General features: G+C 40.5%; 2 pseudogenes; both read right to left on the bottom strand.

The window, feature by feature from the left end:
- Positions 1-13,112: 13,112 nt before the first annotated feature.
- Positions 13,113-13,496, bottom strand: LOC149235723 (cinnamoyl-CoA reductase 1 pseudogene; annotated as a pseudogene).
- A 738-nt stretch (positions 13,497-14,234) lies between these two features.
- On the bottom strand, positions 14,235-14,934 carry LOC149235722 (spermidine synthase 1 pseudogene; annotated as a pseudogene).
- Positions 14,935-19,476: the final 4,542 nt, after the last annotated feature.

The following is a 19,476-nucleotide window of genomic DNA, read 5'->3' as shown; positions in this document are numbered from 1 at the left end:
TTCCATAAGAGCTCCACTCACAACACAAGTGAGTGTCGGGCCAAGCAGTCACTGGTGGCTGAGCTAAAGGTTTCAGAATCAGATGCATGTTCCGACTCTGAGTCAGAACCCGATAAGGGGAATGAAAAAGGGAAGCAGATCATTGATGCGGATCCCAGCGCCACTGTTGCTACCGCAAAGATCCAGAAAAATGAACCTGAAGATCCAGAGGAGGAGGAGCGTCTCTTCCACTCCCAGATGTGGGTAAAGGGCTCCCCGATACAGTTCATTGTTGATAGCAGGAGTCAAAAGAACCTCATTTCGGCAGAGGTTGTGAAGCGGTTGGGCTTACCGACCACAGCACATCCACAACCATACACCATTGGGTGGCTTCACCAAGGACGAGATCTTCGCGTGAGCCAGCAGTGTCGCCTTCCATACAACATCAAGCCCTTCACGGATGAGGTATTGTGTGACATTGCTCCCCTTGAAGTTTGTGATGTATTACTAGGACAACCATACTTGTGGAAGCGACATGCTGTGTATGAATCAAGGCCCCGTGCTGTTATTATTACATTGGGAAATAAGTTGTACAGGATACCAGAGGTAGCACCACCTACCGCCATCTCTTTGATTACTGCAAAACAATGCAGTAAGATTATTTCCAAAACCAGGAAATTTGTCTTCCTGATGATACGCCCTCAAGGAAAGAAGAAGACAGTGGCCGCGACCTCCAGATGGGGTCCCTCTGCACGACAACTACAGATGGACAAGGTTGTGGAGGAGTACAAGGACATCTTCACCTCCCCGGCAGGGGTTCCTCTGCACTGTCAAGTCAAGCACTCCATCGATCTGACCCCAGGTGCGCCGCTACCCAATGGACCAATTTATCGGCGCTCCGTTCTGGAGAACGATGAAATCAAGAGGCAGATTCAGGAGCTCCTGCAGAAAGGTCACATCCGTCCGAGTTCATCGCCCTGTGGGAGCCCGATCGTGTTGGTACAGAAGAAGGATGGGACGTGGAGACTCTGTATTGACTATCGGGCGCTGAACAAGATCACTGTCCGTAATAGGTACCCGATCCCGCGGATTGATGACCTCCTAGACCAACTAAAGGGGGCGAAATATTTCAGCAAGATCGATCTGAAGTCAGGATATCACCAGGTACCAATCGAACCCTCTGATGTGTGGAAGACTGCCTTCAAATCCAAGGAGGGCCTCTTCGAATGGTTGGTTATGCCTTTCGGATTGACGAATGCTCCTGCAACCTTCATGAGGCTAATGGATGACATCTTGCGGCCATTCACCAACTCCTTTGTAGTAGTATACTTGGATGACATTCTGATTTTCAGCCAGAGTTGGGAAGAGCACCTCCACCACTTCCAACAGGTTCTCCAAACACTGCGGCAACACAAGCTATGTGCCAATTTGGAGAAATGCACTTTTGGCATGACCCAGGTTCAGTATCTGGGATACATCATTGATGAACAGGGGGTGCATTTCGATCCAACCAAGATCCAAGTCATTCGGGATTGGCCCTCCCCAACCACTCTAACAGAGCTCCGCAGCTTTCTAGGTCTTGCCAACTTCTACCGCAGGTTTGTGTTCGGGTTTTCTCATATTTCTTGGCCCTTGAGTCAAGTCACCAAGGGAGGGGTGAAAGCAAAATTCTTTTGGTCTGAATCTCAACAGAAGGCAGTCATGGAGTTGAAGGATCACCTTTGCACAACACCAGTGCTCGCGTTACCAGATTTACAACAACCATTTGAGGTCGAGACAGATGCCTCTGACTATGCTATTGGGGCAGTCCTTACTCAACATGGACATCCAGTGGCATATCACAGTGAAACACTTTCAGACACAGTCCGGAAGTACCCCACTTATGATAAAGAGATGTATTCCATTGTACAGGTCTGCCGACAATGGAAGCATTACATTTTGGGGAAGGAAACGGTCATCCACACAGACCACCGACCCCTGCAGTTCATACAGACCCAAGGGAAATTGCAGAATGATCGCCATCAGAAGTGGTCTACATACCTGCAACAGTTCCACTTGAATATCAAGTATAAGAAGGGCAGCACCAATAATGTTGCAGATTGCCTCAGTCGACCACCGATCATGGCGTTAACCACCGTGCTCAACTCTTGTGGGCACGAGACTTCTGATTGGCCACTTCTCTACAAAAGCGACCCAGAATTCGGCCACACATACCAGACACACTTGGAGGGTCGGCATGTTCCAGATTTTCACCTCCAGGATGCCCTATTATGCCACCTCCGTCACCTTTGTGTTCCTTCAAGCGAGCGTGCCAAGATGATTTGGGAAGCCCACTACAGTCGGGCTGCGGGGCATTTCGGGGTCGAGAAAACAGTGGCAGTTCTGCAAAATTATTTCTATTGGCCGAATCTTCGACAGGATGTTGGGAAGTACATCAGATCATGTACTGCCTGTGCCATTGCCAAACCGACCATTAAGAAGCATGGCCTCTATACCCCGTTGCCTACCCCTAGTCGACCTTGGGAATCCATCTCCATGGATTACATGTCAGGCCTTCCTTCCACTAAGCATGGAAATGGCTGTGTTTTTGTGGTCGTCGACAGGTTCTCGAAGATGGCCATTATGACAGCCTGCAAGAAGAATATCACAGCAGAAGCCACTGCTAAACTCTTCTTTGAACGAGTGTGGGTGCACTTTGGGATCCCACAGTCTATCATCTCAGATCGAGGCAGTCGGTTTCTCAGCACATTTTGGTCCAGTCTCTGGTCAATGCTGGACACCAAACTCACGAAGTCCACAGCCTTCCATCCTCAAACTGATGGCCAGACAGAGGTTGTCAATAGGATGATTGTGCACATTCTGCGCATGTATAACTCAAAGCATCCACACACATGGGACGAGAGCCTCCCCTATGTTCAGCACAGCTACAACCGAGCTCTTCACAGCTCCACTGGCCATAGCCCTTTTCAGGTGGGTTTGGGATTCCAGCCACTATGCCCCATTGATGTGGCCATGCCACTTGCAGCTACTCACATAAATTCAGCTCATGTCCAATCCGAAACAAATAAGGCCACCAGCTTCATTGAGCGCATCCAACACATTCGCCAGCAGGTCCATGACATTCTTGAGAAATCAAATGCCAAGTACAAGCAGCGACATGATCAACATCGGGTGCCACACAAGTTTCAGGTGGGCGACAAAGTCTGGTTGCATTTGCAAAAGGAACGCCTTACTGGAGCCTATCGGAAATTGAGACCACTCCGATATGGTCCTTACACCATTACTAAGGCTATGGGAGACAATGCATTCGAGCTCAGCATTCCCCCATTCCTTGGCCTGCACCCAGTGTTCAATGTGGACCGCCTTCGGCCATACTTTCCACCATTGCTAGACACATCCGACATTGCAGAACAACTCAAACCCACAGAATTAAATCCAGATTGCATGGAACAAGCTGCAACTGATCGGATCATGGACACACAGATCAAGAACACTCGCCAACAGAATATCCAACTGTATCGAGTTGTCAAAGCAGGCCAACTCCTTCAGCAGGGCAAGTGGCTCACCAGGGAACAAGTTCAGCAAAAGTTTCCTCATCTCATGGAGGAGCTCAACGCAATGGGGACCATTGCTTCCTAAGGGGGGAGGAATGATCCAGGTGGATATTGGTGGCCACCTGCCAAGTCCACCTGGACCCCCACCATTGTTCTTCTCAGCATTTTCAGTTTCCTTAATTGTAGCACAACTTACTATTTTTAGCAGTTTTTCGGGTCCTGAACTTCCGAAGCCGTTTTGAGGCCCTAAACGATGTTTTTTGGGGAATCCGGGGGCAACATGGGTCCAACACTTCTCAAAATGCAATGATTATGAACACTCTAGTCCAGCATAAGCAACAAATTGATGTTTTAGGAAAAATAATCCACGTTAAGAAATATGGTTAGCAATCTCAACAAAGGATCTCACTTTGCTGCTTCCAACCATAGGATGTCAGTGAATTCACTACAACAATACTTCAAAGAGGAATATATTGTCTACAAATTGTTTAAGGATATCAACCTAGACAACCAAGACTCTTATCCTTCCAACAATGGGCAAGAAGAAGCCAACAGTCGTGTTTCTCGTTAACCTTTACATTTTGTAAATTAATATGAATTCTAGGTGTTTTCCTAAGACTCTATACCTGCAAGGAATTTTGAAATACTATAATTGTGGACATCTATAAAACTTTGTTTTGGCATATTTGGACTGACTAGCTTACTTTGAAAAACATGCAAGTAGTCTTTATGTATTCCTTGTTGTCTAGCTTTGTACAAACTTTTATAGCATAAATTTTCCTCTTGCAGGCTGAATTATAGAGCATAGTGACATTTTAGAGCACACCCATATTATGATCAAAGTGTGCCTCGATGAAGGGTATTTATAGTCCTTTGAGCACTAGAACAAATTTAGCTAGGGCCGACCTTCCTAAGGTGAGATAGGGTAGTTTAAAAATAAGATACAGGAGTAGGATAGAGACACCACTTCCAGCAGCTGCCCAATGGAAAATTGAAACGCCAAGGACAAGGAGCAACTGCGTGATTTTACTCCTGCCTTTTTCTCAAATCAAATAATTAACTACTAAGTCATTCAACCAAATGATGATTATATGCCTGTGATTTCTTGTTTACCAATCCCTTATGGTTTTAGCTATAGGAATAAAAATGAAAACTTGATCCAGGTGGATATTGGTGGCCACCTGCCAAGTCCACATGGACCCCCACCATTGTTCTTCTCAGCATTTTCAGTTTCCTTAATTGTAGCACAACTTACTATTTTTAGCAGTTTTTCGGGTCCTGAACTTCCGGAGCCATTTTGAGGCCCTAAACGACGTTTTTTGGGGAATCCGGGGGCAACATGGGTCCATGGAATGGACCGATGTTTCCCGCTCCAACAATGATAGTGCTCGGATGGATCTTTCTAACGAGCTATTGTATGCGTCAAACGGAGATCGTATGCCAAAGTTACGACCCCGAGAAGTTGATGTACCAACTTACCCCAAACGGGGCCCATAGTTTGGCGTTTCATCTTCTAGGGTTAGGTTTTGGAATGTTAAGGGTTTTTCCACTGTTTCTCAACAATAAATAGGCCTTCGAGCCTCATTGTAAGACAGTTCAGAGGCATGTAGCCATCACATCTCTTCTCAGAGATAAGCTACCATCGCCCTAGCTGGTTTATTTCCATTTCTGGTTGTAAGCATATTTCAGTATTTTCCATTAATGAAATGAAGTATTATTTCCGCTGCATCTTTGTGTATATGGTTATCTCTGTAATTTGTTGCGTTCCTGTTTAAATCCGGATCAACACTGGATCCACCTACTTTAATACATCACAACTAGTAGATCAACTGAAGAAAACACCGATTTAATTCAAACAAAACAGTGAGATCATTGTAACCAAAACACAGAATTGAACTCAGAATGTTGCATCAACACACAAAATCAATTGCAACCCTGATCATTCATATCCCAACATGTATACGCTACTTCACTTAAGGTAACCCGTGTGTATATGCTCTTTTTTGTAGAGAAACCTGCATACAGATCTCAATATGCTAAAAAATTGTAATTCTGAATTAGACACAGAGTTGACCAAAGTTCTTTTGAAATATTATATTAGCTTACAAAACCCTCATACAGTTAGCAGCATCAATAATCTTTTCAACCAATCAACATGTAACCAAATTCAACTTCATCATTCAATCAGTTCTACCTCATACATTATTACTCAACCCAGATCAACATGAGGACACCATTGACAGACAACAAAGATACAACAAAACTGATTAGGTTGATCAATCATTTATGAACATAAACCCTTCCTTTATGTACATGACTTTAAAGAAATGAACTGCGTCTATACACAATTTAACCGAGACCAACCTACATACAGATCTGCAAATTTTGACCTAAAATTGCGTAGCTCTTCAAAACTTTAGAAAGACCTAGATCATAATATTTAGAGATAAAAACATGTGTCAATAATTATATCTAGTCAATCCATAAGCATATCATACAATGGAAAGTCATTTTAGGTCTCATGATTCGGATCCATCATTGTATTCATCGGTGCATAATTATTTCAGATCTATGTGTCAACTATGGCCCTTATAATGCAAATATACTTCATATTGAAGTATTCATCAAAAACTCTTTCACATGCACACTTAGCACTTTGATCTTCACCTTCTTATTTAGTTAGATCCTTAACCAATACCATGAGTCAAAACTACAGTAGTGTCAGTTGTAATCTTGGATGGGATCAAGTAGTCGTTACTTTGCTCAATATTGTGGGCTAATACCATGGTAAGGACCCTTGGTATTCTTAAATTAGTGCACCATCATGCACATGACTTTTCTTCTCTGTACCTATGTGTATACACGACTTGGCCTTGACGAACCCGCATATAGATCTCAAATATTCACCATTAACAAAATTTTGATTTTGATCTGTAAACCTTTGTCCCATCATTCTATTATTTTGTACCATCACTCTCTCACCTCTCAACTGACCAGTGGATTCATCTAGTTACCATATACTTGTTGTGTTACAAGTGAGTTGTCATCAAGGACAACACATGCGTCATAATGCCAACAATCTCTCCCTTTGGACTTCATGGAAACCATGTTGGTTTTGATCACCTCAACCTATAGAAACCTGTTAGATACATCAAATAAATGTTATTCAAACACCAAGATATTCTCCCCCTTTGACATCAAGGGCAAAGGGTGGTCCAAATCTCCCCCTTTAGATCGGATTTTCATTATGTTGTCCATGCTCCCCCTGAGCAGATGTTGAATTTTTAGAAATATTTTCAAATGAAGAACATGACTTTATAACTCAACTGAGTATGATCTTCCTATCACCAAGGAATCATACTTACATTAATCACCCAACCAAGTGGGGATACATATTTGACTCAACCACCCAACCAAGTGGGATTACATTTTTGACACTACTACCCAACAACGTGGGATTACATACTTGACATGTTCTCAAAAGTCCATACATAACTGAATATGAAAATTATTACATCATAGGTCTCCACATGACCTTTACATCAAATGATAGATATGACAATAATTATTGAGACCAAAATATCTTAATAGTAGCATAATTCAGCAATCATAATGCCAACAATGCATTATATTATGCAAGGCTAATGCTCCCCCTAAACTTGTGCTACCCATCCACACTAGAAACCTGCATACAGAAAGCAACCTTATGAATTTTCACCTGTAGACTGAGTAGACTATATTAACAACAAAATGGGGTAGAGACAACTCCCATTTTCTATCTGAGATATTTGAATGCTTCTCTGGGAAGAGGTTTAGTAAATATATCAACAACTTGCTCTTTGGAGGGAACATACTCCAATTTAACCTTTTTCTCAAGCACCTGTTCTCGTATAAAGTGATACTTAATTGGAATATGCTTGGTCTTGGAGTGCATAACATGATTTTTCAAAATACTAATAGCACTTATATTATCACATAGGATGGATATGGGTGGAGAACATTTGATTTGTATATCTTGTAAGGTTTGCATCATCCAAATAAGTTATGTGCAACAAGATGCAACAACCACATATTCTTCTTCTAATGTAGATAAGGTGAAGGAACTTTGTTTCTTGCTGAACCAAGATACCAATCGGAGCCCCATGTAAAATGCACCTCCACTAGTGCTTTTCCGATCATCAAAATTTCCATCCCAAATGCCATATGTGTATGCATGAATGGTAAGATCTACATCATTAAGATACCATAGACTAAAGTCTTGGGTTCCTTGGAGATATTTGAATATTCTCTTTACTGCCTAAAGATGTGATTCCTTTGGATTGGCTTGGAAACGTCTAATAATCCCAATTGCATGCATGATATCTCGTCTGGTACCTATTAGATAAAGGAGACTTCCAATCATAGACTTGTACTCTGGTTGGTTTACTATGGGGGAATCATCATTAGAACTAAGGCTACATCCTGTCATCATGGGAGTACATACATGTTGAGTTACAAAATGGGTAGGTATTTACTCCTAATTTCATCACCTTTTTCCTCTATTCTTATCCTTTTCATATCTTAATACGCTAACATATTGATGGATTATGACAAGAAATGGATGAATTACTCACAGTTAAGATTTAGCTATCATAACTAACTTTTGCTCCTCTTTATGCAGAAAAATAACAAAAGGAACAGTTGTTGTTCCCTAACGATGGAACAACATAAACCAACAAACGAGGGATGGAATGCATCAGTTACGGATAGGGCAGAGGATGAATCAAGAGGATTAGCATGAAATAGGAAAGGTGTCTAAAGATACAATCAGTTGCAAATCCCTCAAGATCGGGAGATCTTGAGGGATTGCATTTATCTTTCACCTCTTTCTAACTATAAAAGAAAACAATTGTAGGAAGAAAGGGGATCGATCTCTGTTATTTCAAATTGTAATTTTCAGTTACAGGCTCATGCTATTGGAGAACATGACCATATTGTAATGCTACTTAAGTTCGATTATTAATATATAATTGAAGTTGTTGTTCATTCGTATTCTCTGAAGTAGCTCAACAGTGTTCGCTGGTGGCTAAGGGCCCGACCTCTAGTGGATTAATCTGCTTCCTTGTGTTATATATTTCCGATTATCACAAGTTTGATTGGTTTGATAATTTTGCTATTTTCTGTGAGCTCATCTTATTCACTAATTACCACTTTCCTGTATTGGAGTAGTACACTTTACATGCTTTACAACACTGACATTTGATTCGATTATGCTTATTCTAGATTCAATTATTTAGATAGCAAATCGTATTGATTTAATCAACTGTAAGAGTTTGGTTATTGCTATTGAACTCTTAGATTGACATCATTTCTATTTGGATTGCTTTGTAGAGATTGAGTATGATTTAGATTGAATCAGCTAAGAAGAGATGAGTTATTGCTACTGTGCTCTCAGCTGATGCTATTGTTAATTGAATTGCTTGTGTGAGATTTGGTTACGATTCTAGTAGAGGATTGAGTCTCAAAGCTTAGATGTCATATTTCCTTTAATGATTGCAATTTGAGTTTATTAGATGCATCCATTTACTCTTGTATCAAAGGTTTATACTTCCTTTTAAGAAACATTACTCTCTGGATTTATAGCATGCACATATTGTGTACACTCTCGGAATAAAAGGACTTACCTGGTTGATGATTAATGTGGGGTAATTAGGAGTTTTAAAAGACACCAATTATCTGTTAGCGCTCGAATCTGCCTCAGGCTGAAGAAGGCAAAACTTGAGGCAACATCAAACCAAGCTCAGCCTCGTAGCTAGCCCTACGAGGACAGGAGAGGGCTCTCTCCAGTCAATCTCGATAAAATGAGCAATCAGGTGCGAGATGAATAAAAATTGGGAACTGATTTTAGGCTAGTAAATAGATAGGAAAGGGGTAATTTGATAAATCAATGGCTTTTCTGGGCAGCGTGGGATCGAGAATAGCGTGAGCAGGGACATTAAATCCAAGACACAGATTATCTCAGGAATCGAGACAGGTAATAAATTTAGCATTCAATTTTGAAATTATATGGAATGAAAAGAATGCTGAGAGGTTGACAATGGCAATAGATGAATCCTTATCAAACAGAAGAAAACACAAAACATGAATACCTTCCCAAGGCAGAGCAACAAACTGGATTCTTCCTTTCTCACTTAAAAGTATTCATTTAGAAATGATTATGAAATGAAATGGAAACATAACAAGCTACATATGAAACAAAGGAAAAGACAAATTCTAAATTCACACCACAAGAATCTCAGGAGTTAGAGCTGTATCTTTTCATTAAATCCTTGTCAAAAACTGTACAGTGAAGTTTTCCTTCACAGCTCTCCCACTATTTTCCAGAACTCAAAACCCTTTAAAAATGATTTTTTATGCAATAAATAAGCTCCACTATGAGAAAAAAATCGATCCAAATGGAGAGTTGTTACAACTAAAATCCTGAGGATATGAAATGGACCGTCCATATGTTCTATAGACAGAACAATGTTTCATTATTCCACTTGAAACTCTTTGATTACCAATGAAAAGGTGACAACTGTAGCTGTAGATCATATCTGAAGTCGAAAATAGGAAATCGGATCATATTCCTCTGTTGTAAATATCTTTGTTTTATATTTAGGCATTTAGTTTTTTGACTTTTCACCTTCCTTCGTCCTCAACATTGATCATCAGTTGTATCTGTTGTTTTATCATCTGATCCTGCAACCAATTCATCACCTTCTGATGCATTAGATTCAACCACTGAATCATCATCCTCCTCAGTCATCAAGAGTCTCTCACTCATTCCATTTTCTGAGTTTGTACAATCTGCTTCATCATCATCACTATCAATGTTATCTGGGTCTAACCTATTATGAAAAGCCCGTCAACACAGTACAAACACATTGAAATAGTAATTGACCAACTCCTTTTTTCTTCTTGATGGAAAGGCCACGGATAGATAATTCCAAAAATTCTTGTTTGATGATATGAGATTCATATCCACAAGATCCTGAAAGGTTTGTTCCTCCTCTTTTTTCCATTTTTCTGACACACTTTCACCCATGTCATGAAATCCCTATGAATAGAATGCTTCTCCAAGCTTTAGTTTCAGCATCTCCCGTTCTGCTTCAATATTCTCTTTGAAACACCTTATAGAATTTGAGTTTGGACAGTTGCAATATGTAGATCTGCCTTGTCCTACAACATCCTTGGTAATGATACCATTTGATCCCACAAAGGGCCACACTCGATTGCCAATCAAACCCTGGGAGTATTTGTCATCATCATTTGAGTTAACATCTTGACATGGCTGGGATGACATTCTATCATAGGCATCAGATAGAAACACCCGGGCTTGAGGTCTACATACAGGTAAGTCAGCTTGAAATTCTGGCCCTATAGGAACCTTCTTACGAGAAACATGCTCCAAAGAAAAGCAAACCAAGACCTGCACTTGATTCATAGTGAACATAGTGTTCACCTTCACCTTCGCTACAATCAGAGTCTGCATACATTCTGGAACAAAGGCCCCCACATTCAGCAACAGAAGGTGACGACAAATATTTTTCCATGTTCACAGACCCTTTTCATGCTTGATCCATTGTCTCACAATCAGCCATGTTGTTTTTGAAGCTTGGAGAAATAGAGACCGGGTCAAAATCCAGATATTCTGGAACTCTACACCTGTTGTTGCCAACATTTGATACCGACTTGCATGTTTCCATGTCCTTAGCCTGATGTCCAATGGAGACCTTCTCATGTATTTGGATGCCATATTCACACATAATGGAACCACCGATAGCTCCATTAGGTAACACTGCTTCCACTACTTTCTTCAGTTGGCATGTCAAATCGATACTATGTGCATTTTTCATGTTTGAGACTGCAAACTCTAATCTGACTATCTTTAAGTTCAGCTTCTGTGGTGATAGCATGTTCCAACCTCTTTGAGAAACTATTAAAAGTTTCTTTATGAGTTGTTATAGATTGCAGACATGTGCCCAATGCAGAAACATTGTTCTCGGTCTTCACAACTTCCACTAGCTTCTCTTCTAATTCATCCTTCTCTAAAGAAGTATCGTCATTACAACTGTTGCTATTAGCAAGGCTTGTAACACCAGAAGAACTCAGTGATTCATCCGCACACAATTTTTGCAAGTTGTCTGGTTTTACACGTTCTTGTAGACATGTTTTGCTAGAAAATTTACATGGAATGAACTCAAGTCCAACTGTTTGGTCGAGATCATATTCCAATGGCTTTTGGTATTTAGCAGTTTGATGAACTTTTCCATTTTCAAGAACTCGTTTGTTTGGTTTGAGAACCATGGTTGGACCTGCACAGTAAACCCAAACTACAGGGTACTTAAGAATTTGTTGCAGCTGAATTATGCTAGTAGCAGCACATTCTTTCCACTGAGGCACACATTGGAAGTTGTTCGAATTGTCTCTTTAAAATCAAACTGTTGTAGAAAAGTGTCTTTATATAGCGCTAGGAATCTTGGATTTCGTTTTTGGTTTGATAATTTGGAAGTGAACCATGTCATTGGTAATCAAATTCCAAAAGATTACTGCGAGCAAAAATGCCTTTGTTTGTGGTATGCCATTATGGAATCGATTTTTGAATAATGCATTGTCACCTGTATAGTGAGCCAGCTGTAGTTACCCCATCACCACCTCCAGCATTTGATAACTGCCCAAATTCCTTGGTATACTGCCCATTAAATTACTCATCGACAGGTCTATATATTTGAGATTATTACCTTTCCCAAGGCTCGAGGGGATTCTCCTTTCCAGATGATTGCTAAATAAGAAACAATAAAAGGCCTGAAACTTCAAGAAGCAACACCTGTAGCGTAGATCCCATAACTGAAGATAACCATAAGCAATCGAATCATATTTTCTTTTTTCTGCCACGGTGGATATCAACGTTTACATTCGGGCGTTCGGTGCTTTGACCGTTTTAGCTCCCTTTTCTTTCTGTTTGCCAAAAATACACCTGGTTGAGTAAAAACCATCACGAGGGATTCGAATCCCTATTTCCATATATTCGCTCCATTTATCCACCTAGCGATTAACAAATCGGGCGCATCGGATAACTGTTGTGCATGATCAGGTGTGAAAAAAGTTTATGAATCTGGTAGACTTGTTTCAAACGCCACATGTATCGCATGTAATCTTCATGGGCGGTCTGATTTCTAATGATTTCACCACGAATACCACCAGAACCTCGCCAGGTCTCTTTGTGTTGTTGAAAATTGCAAAAATTAGAAGCAGTTTTGATAATGATTTTTGGAAATGTCGTTCTATTTTTTGAATGCCTGGATTTGTACACAAAAATTTCCATTCGGAGCTATCTGGAGCACCATAAATTTCTCGTCCCAATCCTCTCAGGATTTGACAGTCTTCGAATTCCCTTTTGCTGGGATTCAGTGACCACACAAAGTAGCTACATGTTCATTGCTAACACAGTTTGGAAGCATTTCTTCCAAATAACCATTTTGTTTTCTCTCAAGATGGATCACGGAAGAAGCTTGAAAGGCTTTTTCTAAGCGACGTTGTGCTATTCTTTCACACATCTCAGTTTTGGTGGCCTGCTTTCTCTACCCAGATCTTTGCATAGCAATACAAATTCTTAGTTTTTTTGCAGTAGTCCAAATCGCTCCAACATTCATCACCGACTATGGCGAGTGGGTCTCTGTGAGGATCCATGTAAACCGCACCAATAGAAGACGCAACTACCACACGTTTCACTCCCATTTCTGCACACGCCTCCAGAACGTTCCTGGTTCCGCTCACTGCTGGCTCTATAACTCGCTCAGGGTCATTACTTATAAGACAAGCTGTGTGGAAAACACCGTGGCAGCCTTGGATAACTGTGACCAAAGCCTGGTAATCGAGAATATCAGCTTTAACAATCTCAGGCCTCTCTTTTGCTCCTTCCAGCTCTCTTAAATGTTTCATACTTACGCCCATCATCCGCTGGGTTGCTGTGAACTACTCCTCTTACAGTATAGCCTTTAGCAAGGAGCATCTTGACAAGCCATGAGCCAATAAATCCTCCTGCTCAAACACATCTCTTGTAGCATAAGTCATTTGCCCCCCCCCACAATTTATAGAAAAACTAGAATCTTAGGAACCAGGTTAGAAAGTATAACTTTTGTATCGAGTTGTTTGGATTTATGGGACAAATGCCAATTTTTTGCGTGTGTCAGCTCTGTGCGACGCACAAGCTGCCTAGTGCGCCACGCCATGTGGGTGCGCCGCGCCAGTGTAAAATTACACTGCAGATTTGCGCCCAATGCGCCGCGCTGCCTATGTGTGCCGCGCCTTCTTCCAGTGCACTGCGCTGAGCAAACTTCATCCATCTTCACTCAATTTCACTCTTATGCACTAAACTCGCTTTGAATTGTTTCCTCTTCGCTTTCTTGGCCTGAAAATGAATGGAAAATCTCTCATCTAGCCATGGATTTTGATTTTTCTCTTCTCAAATCCATTTTTGTAATGTTTCCTCGGACTTTTTGAATTTGAATGATGAACCTTTGTATCAAATTCTGCAGGGAATGTTATAGTAAAAGATTTCTTCTCCCCTTTTTTGGAAAACTCAAGTTCTGTGGGTTTCATTGACACCAAAACTCCAGGAGGACCCATCACCTCTGCTTTATAAATCACATGTCCCTCTTCCTACGCACCGCGCACATCCTATGCGCCGCGCGCATCACCTGAGAAAATCACAAAACCAATTGCGCCACTTGGATATTTTGGAACTGATGTCCATGTATAGTGAACAGAGCCCTTGAAAGTCTGCCTGCACGTTGTGATAATATCTTGAATAACATGCCTATGTAACCACAAGCTTTCTGCCTGACTTATAACTACGCCTCTAGGCCTCAATGCTCTGGACATTATTTCATAAAATGGTCTTCCAAATATTTCCTCTGCAGGACCTACTGGATCAGTAGAGTCTACAATAATTGCATCATAAATTCTGGCCAGACAATCCCTCAAAAAAGGCAGTTCCATCACCGATATGAAGCCTTACACAAGGATCATCATAGCTTGTAGCAAAATTTGGGAAAAATTGTTTGGATACATTTATAACCATTTCATCAATTTCACATATATCAATTTGTTCCACCGAATTGTGTCGACATATTTCTCGAAGAACTCCCCCATCACCTCCTCCAACGACCAATACCTTTCTGGGAGATGAAATAGAACAAAGTGGAAGATGAGTTATCATCTCATGGTAGGCACATTCATCTTTCTCTGTCAACTGAATCACCTTATCTAGAACAAGCACTTTCCCATATGTTACTGACTGAAATACCATCACATCTTGATATTCTGACTTACCTTCAAACAATATATTTTCCACCGCAAATTCCTTCGAGTCTTTCATTTTCTTCTCTGACCTTCTTTAGCTGAAATGATGGTTCTTCTGTTTGTGCTTTTGCAAGGATGGGAGAAGCTATAGTTGCTGCCATTGAAGAGCTGTACAACTTCGAAACATTTTGACAAATTACATATTTACTACAAAAACAAATTTGATGATTTCTTCTTCAAAATAGGGTTTTGAAGAAGAATCAATCTCGCATTATTGACGATGACATTCCTGAAATAAAAGCTTACTGAACCTCCCTCTGGCCTGCAAGCGTTATTTCACACTTCTGGAGACAAAACCCTGGACTCAAGAATTAAAATATCTCTTTTTGACCAAAATGGCATTTGATGATGGCAAATGACGAGAAATGAACCTTGGTGAATTTGGCTCTGACAAGACTGAGTCTAACATTATCAACCAACATTTTGGCGCCATTGCTAGGAAGAATTTCGCCATCTTACAAAGAGTAATGTATACCTGATAATTGTTGTTGGGAAAGAATTGGGTATTGAAAACGGAAGGTCAGAACCTACATAATGAGAAAGTTAATTTCTTGCTCCTCCACCCGCTTTTCAGCACAAATACATAAAATTGAAGTAGGTGTTTGATGTTTGTCTGTTGAGAGAGAAATGGATATTAAAAACAGAAGGTAAGAACCTGCGTATGGAGCAAGCAAAATTCCTACTCCCCCGCCCGCTTTCCAGCTGAATTGCTAGGAACTTAAGGTAGAAATAAGCATTTGAATTTTTTCATGAATGACTAAGAAAAAAAGACCAGACAGCAATACAATTCCACATACAAAACCTGAAAAATCTAAGGGACCAGTGAACCTTGGACGATCAACTTTTATCAACAACATATTAAGAAAAGTTGAATCTCAGCCATCAGTAGGTCCCCAAACCGTTGCTTCCAGAAAACCTACTGCCTCCCTTCAGGCCATAGGCTCACCATCCTGTAGCCTATGTTGAGGTCCACAGTAAAACTGAAGGGACTGTGTAAAGTTTTCAAGACATTGAAAATTCGCGACCAATTCCCTCACAAGACGGGAATTCTTGCAACATTCGTGAAGGAGGAGGAGAAACAGGGGAAACAAAGGAACCAAGTTCCCCTCAGGTATTAATTGAGCAGAGGACACCCTGTGTCTGAGATCAAGGGATTGTTTTTAGGATAATTCCCACCTCTTCTAGACAACCCAGAGATAACTCTCTAGCTCCAGAGATCATGGTATGGTACTGGCATATCTTTGATCAAATGGCCAATAATCCACAAGCACCCCAGAACTCTACATTACAGTATCCTATTGTTGACACAACTGTCAATGCACCCATGAAAGCTATCCCTCTACAAAATATTCCCACCTTCCATGGACTCACGTCAGAAGATCTGGATGTGTTTCTGTTTTAATTTGATGTCCTATGTTGGGGTTATGATTACACCACCGATCCCCAGAAACTGAAGCTGTTTCCCTCCACTTTAAAGGGAGAAGCCCTACGTTGGTTTATGGGACTGGGTGGGGGCACCATAAATGAGTGGGACCAACTGAAAATTTCTTTCCCTAAAATATATCAAGATTATTGCATATCTAGAGAACTAAAAGATGAAATATTCCAAATGGTGGCAAGACCTAGTGAAACTTTGGAAGAGTATGTGGAGCGTTTCCAATATAACCTCCAAAGGTCTCCTTACTCTACCTCTACCTGATAATGTGCTAAAAACCATGCTGATTAAGGGGATGAAAGACTAGTGGATAAAGCCATTAAATATTATGGATAAAGGTGATATCTATTAAGAAGAATATGCTAACATTATTAATTTGTGTATCAAGTGCTCGAGGGGTAGTACAGGACTAAAACTAGTTGAACGTGATATGATCACCAAGGACAACAAAATCTCTGGCGGAAGCATTACTCATACTGAAATTGAAAATCTACTGGAGGATTTCAAAACAGATATCCTGGGAACCTTGAAAACACAATTAGACATCATGCAAGCCAAGCAGAAGCAGGCTGAAGCAGAATAGAACCTGGTGATTTTTTTCCCTCGATGCAGGAAGAAACATAGTCATAAAGAATGTCCACTGGATATGGTACAGACCTATGCCATATGCACTAAAGAACATGCCACAGAAAATTTCCCATCGCTCCTAGGATTAAAAGCGATCTTCAAAGAGGTAAAGGAAGAAATGGAACCAGTCTACTTGTTAAATCTGCATCACCAATGTCAAGCACAACAAACAGGTATGCCTACTAACCCATGTTCATTCTTTTAGCCCTCACAATATAATTCTTAGCAATACATAGGAGCTACATGGCAAAAGAAACCACCTTTTCCTGATTGGTCACCACAAGAATTTTCTATGCCACCTTGGTCCAATCAATCAAATCCAAACAATAGTTGTCAAAATTCCTCTTACTTTCCACCATTCTAGCAGAACAATCCATATCCATCTCAATGGTCCCCCTCCACTTCACAAAACCAAAATTGGCAGTCAAATTAGCAAAGACCTACAAACCAGCCAGCAGGAACAATCCCCCTACCTCAACCTACGCTACTAGCACCTTACACGTTGCAACGTAATCTTCAAACCAATTTACAACCACAACTTCCAACGCAGCCCAACCCGAATCCCAATAATAGACCAGTCGAGTCGGTAAAAATTATCGAAGGGATGGATCCGTAAATGGAGTTGAGAGAGTGTAATGAACTCAAATTTAGGTTTGGATGGATAATCAAGTCAGAGGTTGATAAAAGTATACAAATAGAAGAACCACTACCTATAGAACAAACACCTCAAATGGAGAATACAATTAAACAAAAATGCCACAATCAAACTATTACCTCTTCTCCACCATTCCAAAAAAGATTGAATATACCTTGCCTAATCGAATATCCTAATTTCGATCTCCTGGGAGAATTAAAAAATATTTGTGTAAAAACACCCCTCCTCCAGGCTATTCAGGACATTCAAATCTATGCAAAAACCATTAAGGAATTATGTACCAAAAAGCTATGAGGAAAATGAAAGAAACACCAACTGTCCACGTAGGTGGAACTTTGTCTGATTTATTATCAGGCAGAGAAACACTAATGAAATATGAGGACCCAAGAAACCCTATAGTCATAGTACAAATAAATGGATGTTCCTTTACCAATGCATTAGTCGATCTAGGGGCAGCCATTAATATTCTCACAACAACAACCTGCGAAAGACTTGGCATCACAGCCTTAGATCCAACTAAGACCTTGCTAGAACTTGCTGATCGACCAATTTTCAAACCTGAAGGGACATCATAGGATGTAATGGTGTCTGTAGATTCTTGGGAATACCCAACGGATTTCTTGATTATTAATCCTAGAAACCGGCTAGACGGACATCCTCTAATACTAGGAAGACCTTGGCTAGCAACCGTAGATGCTTATATAAGTTGTTGAATAGGTAGTATGACTATAGCAAGAGGAAGTAATGTGAAGAACCTAGCTTTATATCCTCCAGCTCAGCCAAGCCTAGCTATAATAAAAACTAGGAAACAACCTGTAACATATTTAACTGAAAATATTCGATCACCACTAATTGTAGTAGACGCTCTTGAATTTAAGAATCAAATAGAAGATGACATTATTAACACTTACATTAACCACCTAGCTGCCATATCTAATCTAAAATGTCACATGATTGAAGCAGCGCTGGATAACGAAATTGAAGAAGATCCCTTAAAAGATATCAATGACCAAACAATACCAACAACAACTATTTATAACAGCAAACCCATTGAAACTGAGCCAGGGAAAGTCCTAAACATTAACAAAAACCTTACTGATGACTAGTAGTATAGGCTTATTCAACTCCTTAGAAAATATAAAGAGGATTTTCCTCAGGATTACCCGGATATGAAAGGGATTGACCCCAAATTATGTATGCACCACATCTATACTGAGAAAGATGCAAGACACATTCAACAACCTCAACGAAGATTAAACCCTCGCCTAAAGGATGTTTTTAAAGACAAACTACAAAAACTGTTAGGTGTAAATTTCATCTATCCTATATCTGATAGAAAATGGGTTTATCCATTAGTTGTGGTTCCTAAAAGGAATGGGAAGTGGTGTATATGTGTCGACTCAGAGAGCTTAATAAAGCAACACAAAAATATCATTTTCCCCTCCCATTCATCAACTAGGTTCTAGACACATTGGCAGGTAAAAAATTCTTCTCTTTCTTAGACGACTTCAGTCGTTACAACCAAATCCAAATTGCCCCTAAAGACCAAGATAAGACTACCTTCACCTGCCCCTAGGGGACGTTTTCTTACAGGGTATTACCTTTCGGACTGTGCAATACCCCTGCCACATTCCAGAGAGCCATACTCAGCATTTTTGTAGACTTGATAAAGGAGGGACTCGAGGTGTACATGGACGATTTTACACCCTATAGAGATGACTTCAAGCCGGCATTACAAATGCTGGAGAAATTCCTACAAAGATGCATTGCTACTAGGCTCTATTTAGGCCATGAGAAATGCCACATGATGATGATCGAAGGCCTCATCCTGGGTCATTACA

The sequence above is a fragment of the Pinus tabuliformis genome, chromosome 8 (assembly GCF_031772625.1).
Source record: "Pinus tabuliformis cultivar Carrire ecotype Pingquan chromosome 8, CPIR1, whole genome shotgun sequence".
Lineage (NCBI taxonomy): Eukaryota > Viridiplantae > Streptophyta > Pinopsida > Pinales > Pinaceae > Pinus > Pinus tabuliformis.
This window is presented reverse-complemented; position numbering and strand designations above follow the sequence as displayed.